The 20,903-nt window shown below is 44.6% G+C and overlaps 1 long non-coding RNA gene across 1 annotated transcript in view; it reads right to left on the bottom strand.

Annotated features, from left to right (window-relative positions):
* Nucleotides 1–3,072: 3,072 nt before the first annotated feature.
* LOC144824492 (uncharacterized) overlaps nucleotides 3,073–20,903 on the bottom strand; it is a 41,055-nt gene continuing 23,224 nt past the window's right edge. The window contains exons 2-3 of the long non-coding RNA XR_013608981.1: nucleotides 6,239–6,617; nucleotides 3,073–3,464 (exon numbers count right to left, since the gene is read on the bottom strand). This is a non-coding gene — a long non-coding RNA (uncharacterized LOC144824492). The remainder of the gene's footprint in view (nucleotides 3,465–6,238; nucleotides 6,618–20,903) is intronic.

The following is a 20,903-nucleotide window of genomic DNA, read 5'->3' as shown; positions in this document are numbered from 1 at the left end:
TTAGTGGCAGTTTCCTGCCGCTAAAGCGGTGAAAATGTTCTTGATAATACGGCCCTTGGTCTTCAGTTCGTTCCATGTGAGTTCTAAACCTACCCCTCTCAGGAGGGGGAGTCCAAGTCATAGGAGTAAGAAATAAACAGATTACTAACCAAGTTAAAGCCAATGTACCAGTTCCAATTGAGTCCATGGAGAATAAACAACAATTCATATTGCGTGATTAAAGCCTTGTTAGTTTACTCAACAGAGACTTGATTTGCAAGATGAGTTGTGTGATTTATTGCACACTGGATGGTGTTGCTATTGAAACCCAAGATGACATTTCAGTGTTTACAATAAAATGGCACGAGTCGAGAGTTCAGCTATTCCCAGTAATTACGAAAGAGGGCTTTCCTATTCATTTAAGAAACACAGTGAAGAAAACATATGGGACTTTATGGGGGAAGGAAATGGGATTAATGAGCAGTGCAAATCCAAAAACAAATAAAATGCATGCTGTTTACCATAACATTTAGCAATACAAACTCTCACAAGAAACAGAAGAAAGAATGAAACCCATCATTCAGAAAATGTTAGAACAGGGCATTGTACAAGAAGTGTTTAGTAGTCCTTGCAACTCGCCAGAGGGTAGTTCAAGATCTGAGAAAAATTAATAAAGCTGTCCGGTGGTACCAAATCCTGCTGTGATTTTGTTTCAGATTCCTGCTCATGCAAAATGGTTCACAGTCATTGACTTATGCCAAGTGTTCTTTTACATTCCACTCCATGAGAATAGTCAATAACTTTTTGCATTTTGGATCCACATTTCAATTCCTTAATAATTTCTGATTTGGTGCTAAATCCCACAAGGGTATACAGAAGGTCCCTACATTTTTTGTCAGATTCTAATGAAAGATTCAGAGAGTTTTCAGCTGCCCTGTAATTCAGTGATGTTGTATTTTATGGATGATTTACTAGTGGCATCAACGTCGAAGGAGGATTGCAAGTTGGATGCAATTGGGCTCTTAAACCATTTTGTATATTGGCTGGTATTGAGACTTCCGAATCCTTGTAAGGGGATCCAATATTCCATCTCTGCGATATATCATCCTTGCGTTATCAAGCCACTTGATAATTACAGTGATGTAATATGGCTCCATCTACTGTAGCAAGCACTAGTATCTCTGCTAACAGACTATATCCCACTCCATAGATCACAAACCTCCTCTCCCTGAAACCCTATAATACCTAGCCCCTTCCAGCCACTCTATCTATTGAGTCACTTGCATGATACCACAAAGCCCTTACAAATGTAATTATTTACTTCCATTTAATATATGACAAAGAAACAGAAGTAAATACATGGAATTGGTTTTATGAATTCAGAAGCATAAACCTAATAACCAATATTCCACGTACCTATACGTTAGCCTTTGTTTCTGCTCGACGAAAAGCACTCGAACACCTCGCCAGGGATGGTAAGCACTAAAAAAAACGAATGCAATGCTATATATTTTTTTTCACAATAAAAATAAGATGTCACAAAGTGATGCAGACAGATGTAAGTGCTGAAACATATGGGTTGAATTGCGTTTTAGTAATGCATTAATTACCACCATCAAATGTATAACTTTTCCTAAATAATGCATGTCGTCATGTCATGTTCTGTCAGTACTGATGATTCTTCAGAATTATTTAAGAGTTTTCTGTGGGACTATAACAAGTTTATTTAAAAGCATCTTAAGTGATGTGCTGTGGCCTTATTGTACCATGGGGAGCAGGCATCAAAGAGTGCCATATCACAGTAGGGAGCTACTAATAAGGTTCTTTTGCAGAGTCTAGAGCCAAAATAAAATGTTTACCTGTGATACTAGCAACCCTTGAACAATTCCTGTCTTTTATCAGAAACCTTTTTATTAAGTTAACAACAGTGACATCCATCCTGATTTAGAGTTTGGTGAGTGGCCCACCATCCATCAGGGCAGCAGGGGTACTAACATTTGATTGCCTATAGATTACCGGCCACCATACTGAGGGCCATATGTATCAAGCTACCCTTTAGCGATTCTGAATTTGCAATTTTTCGCGAATCGCAAATTCAGAATCGCAAAATGGTATGTATGTAAGAAATCGCAATTAACTAGCGATTCTGTAAAAATCGCTAATTACCTTGCGAGATCCCCAATAGCGATTCCTTAACCCAAAAAATTGCAATTTTGCGATTCCTTAACGGGAAAAATCACAAATTTGCAATTTTCGCAAATCTGCTAATCGGAAACTCAGGTGCAGCTTGATGACATCACAACCAGGAACTGTGACTACCCATGCTGCACCTGAGTTGCTGATTCACAGTCAGAGAGAGGAGTGGTGGAGAGTGAACTCTGCAGTGGTGAACAGAATGGCAGACACTGGAGACATGGCCAGCCAGGAAACACAGCAGCAGTAGCAGGCTGAAGGGCAGAGGAAGAGAAAGCAAAAATTTTCTGAGGCACAGTTGGAGGTGCTAATCCAAGAAATGGTGGTCAGCCATGAGCACCTATTCGGAAAAAAATTACTCAGCGTGCCTGAGACACGCAAGCGGTGCATCTGGGCTGAAATTCAGCAGAAAGTAAATGCTGTTGGGGTGACACACAGGAGTTTTGACGATCTGAGAAAGCGATGGTATGACCTGCGCCAGCGCTCTAAGGAGAAGGTGGCTGCCAGGCTGGAGCAGTCCAGGACGACCAGTGGAGGAACCTCCACAGCCACTGACTCCACACCTCTTGAGGAACTGGTGGAGGGGACCCTGCTACCTGAAAGTGTCATGGGCGTTGCTGACCTAGACAGCTCCGAGCACCCGGGACCAGGACCAGGTAAGAAGCATGCCATCACACCCCTGACACTCCCCAAACCCCACCCAGCAGCGACACAGGGGCAGGACAAAGTCCAGAGCAGGTACACAAGCACACACAGCAATGCATTATGGGAGATGTAGTCACATGCACACGACAGTGGTGCATTTACACCCAGCCAGTCCCCAATAGCATGTGCACTTCAGGAAAGGCAAATACAAGATACATGTAATCCCAAACAGTGATTTTTAATAATTGTCAAGTGCAAGTCAGACCAGTTAATAAATGTGTGCATTTACATCCACAGCACCATCTGGAACACAGCCTACAGGCAGTGGGAGACAGGCAGATTCCCCAAACATAGAAGCAGTAGGGCAGGAGGTGGACACAGAAGAGGAGGACAGCCCCGTCAACCCTCCAAAGCAACGCAGGAGACATGTTGTCAGACCACTACCCCCATTGGAGGACGAGGGCCAGGACCGCGATGACAATGTGTGACCTGAGCCAACACAGCCACAGCGACAAGAACGTGCACGTGCTGACCTAATCCCACAAGTCACAACCAGGCACAGGTCACGCACATTCAGCATTGGTGCAGATCCTGGGGAGGAAACAGTCTTTGCCGGCCTGGAGATGCACATGTTGCAGATGCAGCGCCTGCAAGCAAAAAACATCAAAGCGTTACAGAGGGAAGTGAGGGCAGGCTTCAGGGGTATGACAGGTGCCCTGGAGGCACTCTGTGAAGAACTCAAGGCTGACCGTGCTGCTAGGCGCAGAGAGATGCAGCGCCTGGACCTATACACATGGGCGGTGAACCGCCTGTCCTCTGCCACCAATGTTCTATCCACAACAAGGGGTGGTGATGGACAGAGTCTCTGAATTATGCACAGTACTCTCACCCAGTCAAGAGATCAGGGCTAGATCCAACACCGTTTTTTAGCTCATTGCACCATCCCAGTTTCAGAACCTGGCTGTATGCAAATTAGTCTGTCCCTGGCCCAGTGCATCATGGGAACAGGGCAGACCAGACTACAAAAGCCAATTCTTACACTGGGAAGGAAACAAGCTTCCGGGGACCGGTTTCTGGCATTTCAGCCATCTTCGGCCCGGCTTGCTTGAATCCTGATGGTGCAATGAGCAAGGGACTCACGTCTGAGTATACCCTTCCACGCTTAGGGTGGACAAAATTATTTACAACAAGGGGTGGTGATGGACAGAGTCTCTGAATTAAGCAGAGTACTCTCACCCAGTCAAGAGATCAGGGCTAGATCCAACACCGTTTTTAGCTCATTGCACCATCCCAGTTTCAGAACCTGGCTGTATGCAAATTAGTCTGTCCCTGGCCCAGTGCATCACGGGAACAGGGCAGACCAGACTACAAAAGCCAATTCTTACACTAGGAAGGAAACAAGCTTCCGGGGACCGGTTTCTGGCATTTCAGCCGTCTTCGGCCCGGCTTGCTTGAATCCTGATGGTGCAATGAGCAAGGGACTCACGTCTGAGTAGACCCTTCCACGCTTAGGGTGGACAAAATTATTTACAACAAGGGGTGGTGATGGACAGAGTCTCTGAATTAAGCAGAGTACTCTCACCCAGTCAAGAGATCAGGGCTAGATCCAACACCGTTTTTTAGCTCATTGCACCATCCCAGTTTCAGAACCTGGCTGTATGCAAATTAGTCTGTCCCTGGCCCAGTGCATCATGGGAACAGGGCAGACCAGACTACAAAAGCCATTTCTTACACTGGGAAGGAAACAAGCTTCCGAGGACCGGTTTCTGGCATTTCAGCCGTCTTCGGCCCGGCTTGCTTGAATCCTGATGGTGCAATGAGCAAGGGACTCACGTCTGAGTATACCCTTCCACGCTTAGGGTGGACAAAATTATTTACAACAAGGGGTGGTGATGGACAGAGTCTCTGAATTAAGCAGAGTACTCTCACCCAGTCAAGAGATCAGGGCTAGATCCAACACCGTTTTTTAGCTCATTGCACCATCCCAGTTTCAGAACCTGGCTGTATGCAAATTAGTCTGTCCCTGGCCCAGTGCATCATGGGAACAGGGCAGACCAGACTACAAAAGCCAATTCTTACACTGGGAAGGAAACAAGCTTCCGGGGACCGGTTTCTGGCATTTCAGCCGTCTTCGGCCCGGCTTGCTTGAATCCTTATGGTGCAATGAGCAAGGGACTCACGTCTGAGTATACTCTTCCACGCTTAGGGTGGACAAAATTATTTACAACAAGGGGTGGTGATGGACAGAGTCTCTGAATTAAGCAGAGTACTCTCACCCAGTCAAGAGATCAGGGCTAGATCCAACACCGTTTTTTAGCTCATTGCACCATCCCAGTTTCAGAACCTGGCTGTATGCAAATTAGTCTGTCCCTGGCCCAGTGCATCATGGGAACAGGGCAGACCAGACTACAAAAGCCAATTCTTAAGGCACAGGGTCAGACTGATTTGCATATAGCCATGTCTGAACTGGGGTGGCTGAGTGAACTAAAGAATGGTGATGGATTAAACCCAGATCATTTGACTGGGGGTGAGTGTTTGATTTGTTCAAGCGCTCCGTCCATCATCCCCTTTTGTATCGCTTTGTTCGCTCTAAGTGTGGCAGGGTATACTCAGACGTGAGTCCCTTGTTCACTTGGCCACTGGATTCAAGATAGCCTGGCTGATGAGGATTATGAATCCGAAACCGGTCCCAGGATGCTTGTTTCCGGTCCAGGGAAGACATGGCTTGGCAGTTCGGGCTGGACTGTTCCCATAAGGCACAGGGTCAGACTGATTTGCATACAGCCATGTCTGAACTGGGGTGGCTGAGTGAACTAAAGAATGGTGATGGATTAAACCCAGATCATTTGACTGGGGGTGAGTGTTTGATTTGTTCAAGCGCTCCGTCCATCATCCCCTTTTGTATCACCAATGTTCTATCCAGGCGCAGCATCTGCATGTAGCGCGAGGTGGCACACAACAGCCAGGACGTTGCTAGGGCACTGGTTCAAATTACATCAGCAGTAAACGAGCTGCGGGCAGTTCGCACTACTGGGCCAGGTGTCCTAACTCCCACTGAAGAGGACGCATTATCAGGGAGGAGCAGCACCACCCCCCACCCACCATGGATAGGCGCCGTAGTGGCCGTAACAGTAGGCCTGCTGGCCCAACTGAGGAGGGCTCCGTGCAAGCCTAAACAAGATCTTTCTCACGACAGCGCCGCATGTGAGGTGCAGTGCATGTGACCACTGGATGGGTGCAGCTACCCACTTTACTTGTACACTTGCTCCTGTTTACAGACTTGCACTGTGACAATAACATGTGCTGGATATTGGGAGAGACATTGGGTGTCATTCAGGCTGTGTGACATAACTGATCCTGCAGTTAAGGAATAAAACACAGTCGCACAAATGAGATCTAGCATTGTGTCATATTTTCTTACCTAGAAATAGTTGTGTGTAATCTCATCTCGCTTCTGGCTCCAGCAGCTGCACCAGCTACACCGGCTGGCATACGTCCTGGGACAGGCCCCTCCACGTCTGATGAATCCGATTCACTGAGCTCCACCGGTGTGCCTTTCCTGGTGGTGATGTTGTGCAGCATGGCACATGCTACCACTATCTTGCAACAGGTCTGGGGGCTGTATTGTAGTGCCCCTCTGCTCCTGTGTAGGCATCTGAATCTGCTCTTGAGTATCCCGAATGTGCACTAAATGGTGCCTCTGGTTGCTATGTGTGCTCTGTTGTATCGCCGCTCACCAGCGTTGGCAGGATTCAGGTAGGGCGTCAGTATGAAGTCCCGGACCGCATACGCACTGTCACCTGTGGGGTGGGATGGATATAGTTAAACACAGTGTGTGTGTCATAGCATAATCATAACAAGCAGAAGGGAAGGGTAAATGCATAAAGGAACCACAAATACACTTAAATACAAAAAACCTTATTTCATTTAATACATGTTCATATTAAAAAACAAAAAATACATCAATAACAATATTACATAAAATTCGGCAGAAAACAGAAATACACAAGTTATACAGTATAGACAAAAAATAATCATATATTAAAAAAGACCATAAAGTGGCAATCAATGCTTTCTGACGCGCGTTTCAGGGACGGCTTCTTCAGGAGCCACAATTTCTATTAATAGAAATTCCAAAAAATGGCTATTGTAAACTCATTTTCCCTTAGATTTCTTAATCAGTGTTATTCCAATGATGAAGGAAATTTCTCTTTTACTGATTAGTGCAAGCGTTATATAATTCCGTGTAGTATGTAGTATCCAAAGTCAATAAAATCGTAGTCTCTATTTCATAAAAAACTTCGGAGGTATAGGAGCAATTATTCTATTCAGTGCATACAGACGCATCCAACTGTGTTCTTATTTAGAAAACCCAGTTCGTCGTGGATAAAGATAAGGATCTTCACGCGTAAATTTCACTAGTATATGTGAATTACGTTCAGTGAGTGTCATTAAAAGGAAGTGTGACGCTGCATTTAAGCAAACCACGACGTTGAGAATGGGTGGCCGATGTTTTCACCTTAAACACAGTACTGCACATGCTAGTCTTAACAAATGTGGCCTCTCTTCAAATGCATTTACCTAGTAAATATCCCTCGCCAAACTCCCCACTTGTGAGTCTATGGTGTATCCCACTGTGACGGGAGATAAAAGCGTCGTGCATGCTGCCTGGGTATTTTGCAACAATGTCTATGATGATATGTTTGGCATCACACACCACCTGTATGTTCAGGGAATGGTAGCTTTTGCGATTCCTGAACACGTACTCATTCTCAGAGGGAGGGGATATTGCAACATGTGTCCCATCTATGCATCCTATGACGTGGGGGAATTGGGCTATTTGATAGAAGTCCTGCTTGGTTTGGTCTAGTGCCTTGGGGTGCTTGGGAAGTGAATGTGGTGATGCAGACTCTGTACCATGGCATCAAGGAACGCATGGAAAAAGCGCGAAAAAGCACTTTGTGACACCCCTCCTGCTGAGGCTATCCCCCCCTGGAAACTACCTGATGCCAAAAGGTGCAGTGAGCACAGGACCTGGATGTGGGTGGGGATGGATTGTGTCCTGCGTGTGGGGTGTTCAAGGAAGGGTTTGAGTTCCTCAATTAAATCAAGGATACTCTCTTCATCCAGTCTGTAGTGTGTGTAGATGTCCTCCTCAGTGCGCTGGAAGACGGAAATGCGCGCACGGAATATCCTCTCCTGGCGTCTCCTCCTCTGTGCAGCAGCTCTGAATCGCAGCCTCCTGGCTATCACGTACAGCCCAGCCATTGTGGAGAAAAGTCTGTTGCATTCTAGGACTCCGTAAATAGTTTGCACCTGGTTACCACCTGCTCCTACTTGGTGGTAATTGCGATTCTCTACATTGCGATTTTCGTGAATTCGCAATTTGCATTTTTTTCATACATACCATTGCGATTCCTTACTTTGCGATTTGCCGTTTGCGAATTTTGCTAACTGGGAAATTGCAAAATTAGAAATCGCTAGGACATTCGCAGATTTTTGAGTCTCGCAGAGTAAGGAATCGCAAATTTTGTGATTTCTCATTTTGCGAGGCTCTTTGGCTTCATACATTGGAAATAGCGAATTTTTATTCGCAAACGCTGTTTTTTGCGATTCGCAGCATTTGCGAATGAAAATTGGCTTGATACATATGGCCCTTAGAGATTACCGCTGGCTTGGAAGAGACCTCTGCCAAGGTAGCTCCTCTGAAATTGGCTGAGCCGCCACTTCATTCCATGCAGAAACTCTACAAAAGTGTTTCCAGAAACAAACTCCCACCCGGTAGTTGAAAAAACAAAACAAAAAAAATGAGAATTTTCTCCCCGGGTGAGAGGGAAATTTTTTCTTTCTGTTTTGGACCACCAGGCTTTCCACAGTGATCCCTAACAGAAAAAAAGTAAATCAGACGTCCACTCTAAATATGGCAGATGGTCTGATGTACTTACACTGAAGACCCCCTGTCAGTGAAGGCTTCCACCGGCAGAGTTAGTGTCAGAGATGGCACCACCATCGGGAACATTCAGCCTGCCTGACTCTAAATAGAGCTAACATCCCATCAGCTAGGCAGATAGGCATGCATGATATTTTATGTTTTTCTTGAATGAACACGGATACTTTTATGGTCAGGTCAGGCAGTAAGCGTTTATTTGACTCCAGTTAATTTGGTGTTGTGGAGATACTAATTTAACGTCCATTTGTGTCTGTGAATGTAAATTCATTGATCTGAATTCTTTGGAACCAATGAACATAAATAGATTAAAATTAACTTTCTTGGATTAAATGTACACTGGTTTGAAATACTTTACCTTTGTTTGTCTGATTGTGCACTCATAATAAATGTACGTTTGATTAGGCCCTGTTCTTATGTGCGAAATAGGTAATGAAGTGAATTTCCGGCCATTTCCTATATGTAATGCCCATTTCATGTTCTTTGTATAATAATCGAACCTACCAAACTGATTTAGGTAATGACTTTGAGGATTGCTGTGTTTTATTGTAGCATTTGTATAGCAATTTCATATCCCTAATAAAGCCTGACAGTGTTTTCTGGGTGGTAGGGCAAGTATACACTCAGCTTTTTATGCATTGCTGGTTGTCAGTATGTTTCATATTGTGGTGTAGGTGTAGGTTTAAAGTATTTTGGTGTTGTGTGTGAAGTTCTGTGGTGTGTTACAAACTTGTGCCAATATTGTGCCAATATTTTGTTGTTCCTAACCAAGGTACGAAGCAGAAAAGCTGCATGCTTACCATCATTATTTATAACGGTGTTGTTTGAGTGACCATCTCTGCTGTGCTTGGTGAGGAGGTGTGGGTTTGGAGCTTGGGAAAAGGAAGGGAGTGACCCAAGGAAAATCAACAGACATCATTGCTACATGGTGCACTGAAGAGCAGGGATACGCTGAACCAGGAAGATCAAGAGACCTCATTCATACATGGGTTGATGAGATCCACCCAGGGCTGGAGATGAGTTGACCCAGTCAAGTGACACTTCTTCTATGAGCCTATGTGGTCCATCATTAAGAGGAGAAAGAACAAGCCTAAGAATCAAGTATCCGTTGGGTCCAACCAGGAGGGCATCATTGCCATCACCCAGGAAAATCAAGAGTCACTACTTATACCAGGGTGAATGCGGACCACCCCAAAGTGAAATTTGGTTGTTACATGAAAGAGAAGAGGATACATATACGTATGAGCACAACATTAATTCATATACTACATTAAAGTCACCAAGGAGGGAAAGTCAGTCTTGGGAGAGAAAGTCTCTTGCATGGCACTGAAGACTATGCTGCCCTGTCTGTGTTATTTTTCTGGTAATAGTCTGTGTTTTTACATGGTCCTAAACCCCAGAGCATTGCTATGAGGTTGAAGAGGCAGATAAAGTGCACCTTCTTTATGAATGTGACTATTGTCCTCTTTTTGGGGGTATTGTGGAACTGACAGTAGCAACATCATGATTCCTACTGAAGGCACATGTATTTATACCTGTCTACTTCAGTGTGGTGAACAACTGGTCTGTCCTGTATGAAGTTTCTGCAATTCTCCCTTAAACATTTGTTTCCATATGATTAGAAAATGTGTAGTAGAGTATGTAAACTTTGTATGTCATGGGTTGTGTTTGAATCCTTTTAGGGCATTAGGAAGAATGTATTAGGACATCTATTTTGTTCCCATGTGAGTGAGACAACCTGGAATGGAGGATGGTTTAGTTTAGTTCACTTTCCCAGCAGCAGAGCGCAGTGCAGTGCTGGGCAGTCTGGCACTGCCATATGGACCAGCTTGAAGGGGCCAGAGCGTATTTCGTGTTTTTCATGCTTCCGGCCATGTGAGAAAAATAACACTAACATTGGCCCTTTGAACCTGACCCATCTGGCAACGCAGACTGCCTGACAGGCCAGTCCAACACGGGTACGGGGTTGCATCGGGTGAATGGTATTAGTGGCCAGCATTGGAAGTTGTTTGGAGGGCCTCTCATAGAGCACTCCCACTACCTCTTCCTCCTTCTGCAGAAGCTTCGATTTTTAAAAGAGAATGTTCTTTCGCACATACCTCAGTGTACAGAGAAGAACCTGCCTGGAAAGGGCTGAACAGCTCATCTGTATAAGGCCCTGTTGGAAATATTGCCAGGTCCATGCGCTGCAGAGCACAGCAATGTGGATGTGCTGTGCAGTGAAAACACTTACATCTGTCTGCATCACTCAAGGCCCAAAGGAAAGACTGTTCCCTCGATCAGTGTTTGAAGACCTTCTTTTTTCCATGTCCCATCTAGCATTGCAGGGAAACCAGTGCATTTCCCTCTTTGCCTTTTGGAGGGTTGGAGCCCCCCTTGGTTCCATCTACTTATCTGAAGAAGTCTAAAAGGTAATCAGGTGAAGGGTCAATTAGTACATAACTGCAAACCACGTTTAAACCATTGAATGTTTGCAAAGATGTACTGGTTTGAACTTCTGTCCCCTGTCTCCAGCTGTGTCTTCACTAAATGCTGCCACATCTGGGTCCATACACCCGGTCCTGTCGGCAGTCTCCACCGCAGAGGAAACCCAGCTGTGACTGGCAACTACAGAGACATAGGGCTGCAAATGAGGCAATTCAGATACAAATACACTAACACACTCAGGTCTTTTTGCTGAAGGTGGGGTATGAAGAAGCCCGATGGTTGCCATCAGTCCAGACTTGCTTGAGCATATTTTACAGTATGTGGATAGGTCTTGACATCTTGACTCCATCCATGATAAAAAGAACCAGCAAGGTAATAACTGCAGAGATGGAATTTTTGCCCAGAATGCCAAATCACACTAGAGTCATACTTAGATTGTAAGATTTCTTTTAAAGGGTTTTATTGGAAATATGCAGTGACTTTGACAGATATCAGTTTACCATGGTTCAAGCTTGGATCCTTAGCACTGGGTAATCATGTTAGAGAAACGTAAATTAGAACGGTGTTGCTCTGGCAAATTCATACATGTGTAGCGCGCACAGTGCAGTTGTGCTTTTTGAGCCTCAGAGGTGATGAAGATACAGCTTAGTAGCCACAGTTGTAACAAGTTACACTGAATTATAATACAAATATTGAAGAAGGTTCTTTACTAGACCTGGCCAATATGGTACTGAAATTCAACTGCGTTGGATCAATACTGGATTCCTCAGAAAAGCTTATTTGAACGATTTTTTAAGCAAGAGTACCAGAACGTTTTCTACATGAATACTCTACTATGAGTGGAGCCTCCTTCATGAGCTGTCATAACATTCAACATCACCACTTCCCATAGCACACCTCATATTTTTCAGATGCTCATTCAATACAATGTTATTCTTTTGCCACACATCAACACTGTAGATATGCCCTGAGTAGTATTGTATGTTGAAATTACCAATCAAACCTTTAGACTTCTTATTGGCTGACATTCATACAGTATAGCCATGAATCATGAAGAATAAATCATTCATTTTATGACACAATTCCTGTGTGATTTTGAAATGTTATCTTTATGATCAAAACCTTTAACCCTGTTTTTCAACAGTTGTAATCAATTATATCACAGCACTCTCAAATGTATTGCTTATGCGCTTAAGGCATGACATGTAATAGGCAACAGCACTACCTTTGTTAATTGTTGGCTCTGGCTTTGCTAAACTTGATTGCCCAAGTTTGGGCAATTAAATTAGACTGCAAGAAAGGATGTTCTGATTTTGCAGCTGTCTGCATTTGATAACACTGCATGACGTTCAGACTGCACCGTACCTGTTGAAGGTGTTTTCCAGGTCATGCAGGTTTTCAAAGCACAGGAAAGCCTCTGAATAGTCTGAGACAAGACATGAGATAGATAACAATACGAAGTGGAAGGAAAAAGAGATGTTGGTATACCCAGATGTAGAGGCAAATAATTGAAAAGCCAAACATAAAAAATAGAAAAGAGCTATACAGAGTGAGGCAGAGAAAGACAATGAGTAAATTGATTAGAGGAAGGGCATCAGAGAATAACAGAAATACCTAAAAGTAGGGATACACATGAGAACAGAAGAGAAAATCAGCGGTGGAGGGGAAGTAACAAGGAGGTGAGAAAGAAAAATAGAAGACAGGGAATGGTAATACTGAAAATAAATACCATGGGATGACTGAGAGTTGAGTGAACAAAAAAGGGCCGTTCTTAAAAGGGTAGATGCAAAGTGCAGGTATTTATTGTTTTAAAATACTTGTTTCCTGCTCAGAGGTGCCAGTGCTGTACCTCTGAAACACAAATGGAGTTGGAAATAGGATTGCTGGTCCTATATATATTTCCACTTCTCTGTCTGCTGCAACACACTAGAACTTGGTATTTCTACAGCTTACTCTTTTCCTAACACTAATTACAACTGGGGGTCTAGAACCTTTTTTCAATCCATTACTGATGTGGCCCTCTCACTCATGCTACATACCTGCATTATATAATCTGCAAACATTCTACAGAGTTGAAGATGAGGTCAAGCAATGTTGCCCAATAGTTTCTTCAATTGTAATACTATTTGATATTCTACAACTACCAGTGCTTATGAGTATGTGTAGGTTCTGGCATTGATTCTGTGTTCTGGTGCACTTTAGAACATCGTATGTAATGATCAGTTTTTGTCTCTGTGTTTGTACAGTCAACATCTTTACAAATGTGAGGTCCATTTCATGCCATGACAGCGTCTAAGAATATCATAGCAACGAATATTTGATAGCAGCTAAAACTCAGGAGTAACATTTTATTTATTTATTTATTTGTTAAGCTTATAAGGCGCACAGCTACCCAACAAGGGTTTCCCGGCACCGTGACATGTCACAGTAGTATGGCAAGGAACCAGCGGAACTGTTATTGATCAAACAACCAGGTTTTGATGATTTTACGGAACCTTGAATAGTTTTCCTCTTTGCGGATATAGGGAGGTAGCTTATTCCATAGAGATGGACCTAAGTATGAAAAAGATCTGCCTCCCATTCTTGATAGTTTGAACCTAGGCACGCAGAAATTAGCTGCGGAATGCGACCTTAGGTTGTGTTTGGGTATGTAAGGCTGGACTAATGCTTGGAGATATTTAGGTGCAGTGCCCGCTTTGATCCTGAACATATAGCTCAGGGCTTTGAATTTGATTCTGTTTTCCACCCTGAGCCAATGTAGGTCACGCAGATGCGTCGAGATACTGGCGGTTTTAGGGATTCTACACAACCACCTGGCAGCTGAGTTTTGGGCTAGTTGCAGTCTCCGCACTACCGCTTTATTTGAACCCAGGTACAAGATGTTACCGTAGTCAAGCCGAGATGTGATGATGGCATTGACTACGGTCTTTTGGGTGGAGGTGGGCAGCATCCAGAGAATTTTTTTAACCCCTTCGACGCTCATGACGAGCCCAGCTCGTCATGGAGTTTCCATTGGTTTCAATGGAAATTACATGGAAGATCATCAGGTACCTTAGCATCCAAGTGGTTAAGCCATTTCAGAATGATGAAACATAAGGCCACTACCTTTCCTGATTGTTGCTTCATTGAGAGAGTACTATCCACAATGACCCCTAAGTTGCGAACCTGGGTGGACGGTACCGGGAGGTTTCCCATTTGGGTAGGCCAGTGGGAGGAATTCCACAGGTCTTTTTGTTTTCCCAGTAGGAGGACCTCCGTCTTGTCTCCATTTAATTTCAACTGGTTGCTGGTCATCCAGTTGCATATGTCACTGAGCCCCTGTTTAAGACAAGAGGGAGATAGAGGGCTAGACTCTGAGAGAGAGAAGATGATTTGTGATTCATCCGCGTAGGTCATAAGGGTAAGACCTACTTTGTCAGCTAGGTCGGCCAGAGGTTTGACATACAGATTGAAGAACAGAGGGCTCAAGATTGAGCCCTGAGGTACTCCATGCAGTGAGCTGAAAATTCCTGAGCACGCTGATGATGATGAGATTTGGAAAGTCCGGTGTTTCAAGAAAGAACTAATCCACTTAAGTGCTTCTCCACAGATCCCAATATTCTCCAATGTACTGAGTAGCCTTTCGTGTGATATAGTGTCAAAGGCCGCGCTCAAGTCTAATAAAATGAGGGCAGCCGTTTGACCATCGTCAAGGAGTTTCCAGATTTTTTCGGTGACTCCCAACAGTGCTGTTTCCGTGGAAAAACCAGTTTGAAAACCTGATTGTGATGTGTGAAGCAGATTGTTTTCTTCAGTAAATTGAGTCAGGACTGAATGGACATGTCTTTCAAGGATCTTTGAGAAAACAGGAAGAAGCGATATAGGTCTATAATTTGACAGTGTTTCGGGATCCGCTGTTGGCTTCTTCAGTAGAGGGGTCACCATTGCGTGTTTCCACAATGTAGGAACCGTAGAGTGTAGAAAGGAGGAATTTAGAGCAGTGTTAATTTGGTTTAGTACATTAATAGGGATAGGGTCGCTAGGGGATCCTGATTTAATGGTCTTAAGAATGGTCTTTAGCTTGTCTATTGTGATGGAAGGCCAGTGGTCCAGAGAAACCTTAGCGGTAGGGACCGTGTCAGTGTCAATTTTGGTGATGGTGTCAGTCTTGTTCCTTTTTATTTCTATGATTATGTTGTCAACTTTTTCAGTGAAGAACTGAGCAAGATTCTGACATTGACGCTCATTCAAAGGTCGGGCAGTTGCTGTATTTTGTGCACCAGCCAGTTCTTTGACCGTGTTAAACAAAGTTTTAGATCGGTTTGCTGCTTTCATAATAGTGTTGGACACATACAGGGCTTTAGCTTTCATACAAGCAGCATGATATTTGTTTCTTGCATTGTTGTATGTCACCTTTTTATCCGGTGCATAATATTTCCGCCATAGTCTCTCCAATACTTTACATTTGTTTTTCTCAGATTTTAATGAGTCATTGTACCATGGGGCTGGGGGACGGTGGCTTTTTTGTTTTATATGAGGGGTTGGAAGGCATAGGTCGGCTGCGTCGCTAAGCCACTCATGAGTTGCTTTTGCTATACTTTCCATGTTATGGCCCCTAGGGGGGGGGGGGGTTCTTCAAGTGCCTTATTGAAATGTAGGATATTTAGATTTTTCCAGTTTTTCCTGGACGTAGTTTGGAAAGTGGGCTGTGCGGATGTCACAGCTGGTAGTTTGAGGCTAAACTTAATTAAATAATGGTCCGACCAACAGATGGGGATCGTATTGTGCCATACTAACTCATTGAGATTCGAAAAGATCGGGTCCAGTAGGTGTCCTGCGTTGTGTGTGGGGCCTGAGTTAAGTAACTTGATGTTTAAAGCTGTTAGGTCATCTAGCAAATTAGCACACGAGGTGTTAAACAAGTCCTCTAAATGTAAGTTTAAGTCTCCAATCAAGGAAAAAAAAATTGCACCTAGATAAAAAGGGGTGATATAGTTGGCCAGTGTAGAGGCCCAATGAGTGGGGTTTCCAGGGGGCCGATAAATCAACATGCCAGATAACGTAAAGTTTGGATTCATAGTTATTTTAAAGAAAGCTGCTTCGCAGTCTGAAATGTCTACAGGGTCCAGGCTACATTTTAGCTGTCTCCTGAAAATAATTGCGATGCCACCTCCTGTTTTTATTGCTCTGTCTCTCGGTACAATGGCATAATTTGAGGGGAGAGCTGTAGCTATATCTGGGCCAGCACTATCTTGTAGCCAGGTTTCAGTCAAGAAAAGTGCACTAGGTTGCTCTTCTAGTAGGAGGTTAAAGATATCCAATTTGTGTTTGGGCAACGAGCGGCAGTTTACACTGTAAAACAAAGTCTTGGGTGGTAGGAACAGATGACTGCTCCCACGTTTTCTGTCCCTTCTTGTTTTCGGGGTATGGTTGGACATTTGTGAGTGAGAGATTGCAATATGGGCAAGTTGCATATCTTGCATGATACACCTCAAGTGTGGTGCAGTCATCATGTTTGGGAGGACGCAGCGCCTGTAACTGGCAGGAGGACAATACCTGTCTATTCAGTGATGTTTGAGCGTGGATTTCTGCCCCATGACCCGGCCTGGCACGGACGGGCACAGACGGACTGGTCTTTGGCTTGTCTTTGGCGCAGGGACGGCGCAGACGCTGCGCGCATCCGCTGCGCGTATTTGGCGGCATCAGGTTTTTGTAGAGGACGGGCTAGCAGTCAGCGCCGCCTCTACACACTCGCCCAATCAAAGCCCAGCACCGGGAGGGAACCCGGAAGAAGGTACCGCCCTGCACCCTCCACGACAATCAAGCCTAGCGCTTGCAGTGGAACGGGGCTGCAGAGGCGAGAAGTGAGCAGCAAGATTAGGGTGAGGCCGTGAGTTACAATTTACAGTTTTAAAAAGAAGGAAAAAGTGCATCCATGAATTATTAAAATCAATACACAGGAAGCTTTAAAACATTTCAGGTTGCGCTGCGAAAATCAAAATGCTCGTGTCCGTGAATTATTAAAATCAATACACAGGAAGCTTTAAAACATTTCAGGTCGCGCTGCGTAGAACAAAGTGCTCGTGTCATCTGAGAGAGCAGCCTGTCAATGGGTTTTTGTAGAGGACGGGCTAGCAGTCAGCGCCGCCTCTACACACTCGCCCAATCAAAGCCCAGCACTGGGAGGGAACCCGGAAGAAGGTACTGCCCTGTACCCTCCACGACAATCAAGCCTAGCGCTTGCGGTGGAACGGGGCTGCAGAGGCGAGAAGTGAGCAGCAAGATTAGGGTGAGGCAGTGAGTTACAATTTACAGTTTTAAAAAGAAGGAAAAAGTGCATCTGTGAATTATTAATATCAATACACAGGAAGCTTTAAAACATTTCAGGTCGTGCTGCGAAGATCAAAGTGCTTGTGTCCGTGAATTATTAAAATCAATACACAGGAAGCTTTAAAACATTTCAGGTCGCGCTGCGTAGATCAAAGTGCTTGTGTCATCTGAGAGAGCAGCCTGTCAATGGGTTTTTGTAGAGGACGGGCTAGCAGTCAGCGCCGCCTCTACACACTGAGGTTCCGTGAATCCTGAACCCGTTTCATAAAGGTTATGGTTTCGCTACGAATTTGATATTAGCGAACCGTAACCAGTTAGTACGGCAAGCATGAGTGTTTTCGTCGCGTTACACCGATGGCTTCACTACGTATTTAGGGATTCGTTCTGAACCCTTGGGTTCAATTTTGTGTATGGCAGCCATTTTGTGGTTGCCCTCACATAAGCCTATGACTACGGCCGAACGAGTCTTTAGCACACGTACACTTTTAGCTGACTTCTGAATGACCTGAGCAAACTGACCCTTTTGCCTGAAGCCAAACTTGTTAGGCCAGTTCCTTTCTCAGTAGCTGATCAAGATTGAGGATCAAGGCACAGGACATCATAAACCTTTATTGCACACAAATATGTCTTATCTTACTCACACCTGTTTCTGCTCCTTTCTTTATGGTCTATTTACGATGGGGATGTGCCCGTTTTTATTATGGGTCCGCTCGACCTGTCTGATGAAGAATGTTGGGTTCGACCAATAATTGATCATGGGCTGGGCAACTGAAAAGTGGGTTTTACTGTCATGCGATACCTCTGATCTGGATGAATGTGATTGGACAGTCTGTAAATGTAAGGTATTTTTCTGGAATGTGATTTTTGGCATAAAAAGGGATGGCTTGCTTTGTAAAATTGAGCAGTCTCCTTGGAACTCATACCGTGTTGACTTCTAGGACTTCTGTTACTAGCTGCAGCCAATAAATTCGATCTCTGACATCACCAAGAAGATTCCGTGTCTCTGTGTTCTAAGACAGGTGATACCCGAAGACTTTGGGCGTGCCCCTGGCGCTGCCGGGTCTTAAATACCCCGGTTCTTCAGTTGGCGCCCAACGTGGGGCGACTTCAGCGGTACCGGTCCAAGCCTGAAGATCGTGAGGAGCTTCGTGTGAAAATTCTGGAGGAAGGCCTGCCACTTCATTGACCCCTGTATGTCATCGTGGTCCGAAAGTCTTTGCTGCGAGGTTCCCCGCTTTCCGACGGCTACGAAGGACTGCTGCCCTGACTGTCGCCCTGTCTTGGAGCCTTTGATGATTTGTAGAGCGAGACGATAGACGGATCTTCTGGCGACGTCATCGATACCTCAGTTAAGTATGAGTGGAGCGTCTCCCAGTCCTTAGTTTTTGGGTATCCCTTGGGATCTTTGATTTGGAACTTGCAAGCTCCAAAGCCAAGGGACTTGTGTATTCACGAGACTATTGTATTCGATAATCCCTTGAAGTTTGAAGCTAGACTAGTGAGCGAAGATGCCTGTCTTAGCAGACTTGGAAGACTATTCTGTTGTGGTCGTAATAGGGATTCCCGATTGGAGGACTCGTGTCCGGTTCCTCCGATTGGAACTCCAACCTATGAGCCCTATGTGACTCATGGCGTGTGCCCCATCATGTATAATGAAGAGTGGATTTGCTACACTAGAAAGGATGGTGTCCTCAAGTGGCCCTAATATGGTAGTTATGACACGGAAATTTTAGATAATCTAGAGGTTAGACTTTTTAAGAAGAAAGCCCGGCCGGCGATGTTTGACTCTTTCCGCCTGTGGCGAAAGGAAGCCAAACAGAAAGAAATTAAATTAGCGAAGAGGAATAAAATAGAAAAGGGTATTTCGATAATGCAAGCTGCTATACAGTTTAAAGATAACGAAGAAGAATAAGCGAGTGAGCAGTTTCACAGGCAACGTAAAATGGAAATTGATAAATGCTACCCAGTTTTGCCACCTCTTCAGCAAGATGCGATGAAGGACCTTGTGAAAGATCCTTTGATGTCACATTTGTTGGCTTCGCCACCCCCTTATGCGCAGAGTGCTACAGCACCTCCGTAACCTTTAGTTGCGCAACCTCTGGTTGCTTTGCCTCTTGCTATTGCACAGCCGCCAGCTCCTCTTCAGTTGGTTCCTACTCCTCTGGTGCAGCCGCCGACTTTCCTACCTGCTCCATCTTTAATTCCTATGACTTTTCCGCCCGTTCTCGCTGCCTCCTCTGCTACTGCTCCTACATTAGCTTCCTCTCAGTCCGCTTTATCTCCTGTCCTGTCAACTTCTCCTTCTGTTCGACAGAGAATGACGGATACTGTTACTAGTCTTTTGTCTCATTTCTTTGGGTCATTGAGCACGACCCCCGTTTCAGAGCGTAAGCAATTGCGTAGCCAAATACCTGGTCCTACGGAGACCAGCGCGTAAATGGGTTACTGATTCTGCAAGGTATGATTTAGAGTCTGTTATGGATGTCTTCCGCCAATGGGAAGCACCGAAGCAGAGATATGTTTTTGACAAGATGTGTGTGTTCCTTTGTGAAGACTGGAGAGATGGTGATCTGGGACAGACTCCGTCTGAGTTGTTCCGTGTACAGTCCGAATTTGCGAAAGGCACGATTGTTTGTGCATAATTTACTTCCCGAGTTATGTACCAAGTTAAAGGATTCAGAGAGTTCTTGGGCTGTTTCATCGTCGGCACAGATATTGGCCACTGCACAATACTATGAAAATAGGGATAAGGATGAGAAGGATAGAGCAGACAAGAAGACTAAAGAATTGAAGAAGAAGGTTCTTTTACAGCAAGCGTACCCGCCTCGTAATAACCAACGTGATTATCAGCAACCACAGCAGTTTCAGCGGAACTCGCAAAGGTTCGAGCCTTCTCAACCGCGTTTTCCTGTAGGCCCTAATCAATGTGCATATTGCAGAGAAGAGGGTCATTTTAAAAATAGTTGCCCTGTTTTGTTACAGCGGATGAATGGTGTATTTGGTGCAAGAGGTCGAGGTGTTCCGCAAGTTTCTAGAGGTAGGGGGCATGGTGCATTCCCCCAGAATGCGCGTTCCTTTCTTCCACAAAATTCAATTAATTGTTTTGATCAGCAGAATAATGCGTCTGGTAGGACAACTCAGAACTATGCTGACGACTACTATGTCGAAGGTGAGAATATCGACGGTAATGATTGCTAGGACAGCCATGGACAAAGAGAGTTGAAGTGATTACATCAGTTGTGTCAGAGCCTTTTCTGTTGGATACTGGTGCTGCGAAGAGTTCTATTATGCACTCTAGACTCCCTGGCGCACCTTTGTCTGGCTTCTGGTTTTGCCTGTTCTGAAACGCACCGATGCTTCGCAACTGCCTGTATATAGGTTTGTGATATATCTTCGGGAGGTG

Source organism: Lissotriton helveticus, chromosome 3_1 (genome assembly GCF_964261635.1).
Source record: "Lissotriton helveticus chromosome 3_1, aLisHel1.1, whole genome shotgun sequence".
NCBI classification, from domain to species: domain Eukaryota; kingdom Metazoa; phylum Chordata; class Amphibia; order Caudata; family Salamandridae; genus Lissotriton; species Lissotriton helveticus.
Note: the sequence above shows the minus strand (reverse complement) of the source record. Positions and strands in the feature narration are given on the sequence as shown.